Source organism: Solanum dulcamara, chromosome 3 (assembly GCF_947179165.1).
Source record: "Solanum dulcamara chromosome 3, daSolDulc1.2, whole genome shotgun sequence".
NCBI classification, from domain to species: domain Eukaryota; kingdom Viridiplantae; phylum Streptophyta; class Magnoliopsida; order Solanales; family Solanaceae; genus Solanum; species Solanum dulcamara.
In genome coordinates, this window is record NC_077239.1 from 57550486 (window position 1) to 57552179 (window position 1694).

A 1694-nucleotide genomic window follows, 5' to 3' on the forward strand; every position below is an offset into this window, starting at 1 on the left:
TAATTTTCTAATACATATGATTCTTTTCCAACACATTTGATACACTGCATCATATCTATGCCCTCCTTTATATTGTCCATACCTTTGGTTGCCCAGGTACGACAGCTTAGCACTATCATGAGGTGCTAATTTAGTCTAATTGTTGGTACTTGAGTCACGTAGCAATTTATTCAAAGTGACTTCCCATTTATTTTGATCAATAACTAGCTAGGGCTTATAGTCGTTTCCAATTCTAAAATAAGCAGTACTTACCTTCCGACGCTCGGTGTCCCAAGCTTTGTCATAGCCCTAGCCTTATCCCAGTGGGTACCACTTGTCCTTTTAATGAATTCGCAATGCACTAGTTGTTTTGCAAAGCTACATCCCCTATCTCAAAGGGTGTTATCATCTTTCACGGTGGAGTCACGTATCCACAATGCTTCTTTATATCAACAATGCCATGTAAGGCCAACGCATATATACATTCATATTATCTCATATCACTGCCACACAGGGCTTCCCAGGGTGTCACCCATCCCAATATTACTCTTGCCCAAGCACGCTTAACTTCAGAGTTCTGATGGAATCCGGTGCGTTAGTGCTAGTATGATCTCATCCTGCCCCGTGGGGCACGTAACTACCAAAGAGGACGATGACCCAACAGCTGATTCGGTAGGCCAGGCTGCACCGCCCAAGTTACCCTTATATTCTCATTACATGGACCACATCCTATCCTTAGCCACTTTCTCACTAGGCTCTACTTTTTTTCATAACGATCCTCGTTATATTCACATCATTATTGTGGGAACGACCTTTCAAGACATTCTACAGCCCTGTATCTCATTCTCTTTTTATTTCAGGAAAATTTTGACAGAGTTTCTTCTGTATTTCTTACTATCTCAATACCTGCACGCAAACAAATACCAACAGTGCCTCACAGGGCCAACACGCATAAGGATACATATATACGTATCATATCACGTCATATTGCAGCCTCACAGGGTGCCCAATATCAACAATAGTATATAATGATGGACTTACCTCGTATGTCCAACTCGAACTACGCCTGTTAGACTTTTCGTCTACTTTTCCTTTCAATTTTTCAACTTTACATGTCAATCATATTTCAATACCTTACCTGGCACACATCGTTTGCGCCGTGGCTTACCTGCATGCTTTGTAACTTCCAATATCATCAATCACTTTCTTTTATCGACGCTGTCTTTCATCTGAAATCAAAGGTTAGTATAAGGAATTTTACTTCCTATGACTTGGCTCTATCGCACGACCTTAAATATGAAAGAAAGAAAACATCCTAAATGTCCTGTAGCCTCCTGTTTATAGATGTGGCGTGCAACACACCGATAAACAAGACTCTACTAGACACGGTCTGTAGACACTCCAAGGACGAACTGCTCTGATACCACTTCTGTCACGACCCAGCCCCGTAAGCCGTGACTGGAGTCCAGCCTGGACCCCCATATGCATATAACTCAGGTGTAGTCACACCGGTTTATAAATAATAGAATCATGTACAGGAAAATCCCAATGGGTCATAGCATTTTGTGTACCTGTAGCCTCTTTTATTTGTGTCATGACATGAAAGGGCACACAAGCCAACACGACTGCTATAATACATACCTGTAATACATCATGTAGACCCAGCTAAACAAAACTTACACATACAACCCACATATATGTCTACAGACCTTTAA

General features: G+C 41.4%; 1 pseudogene; it reads right to left on the reverse strand.

Annotated features, from left to right (window-relative positions):
• Nucleotides 1-479: 479 nt before the first annotated feature.
• LOC129883764 (5S ribosomal RNA) lies at nt 480-597 on the reverse strand (annotated as a pseudogene).
• Between the last annotated feature and the right edge of the window lie 1097 nt (nt 598-1694).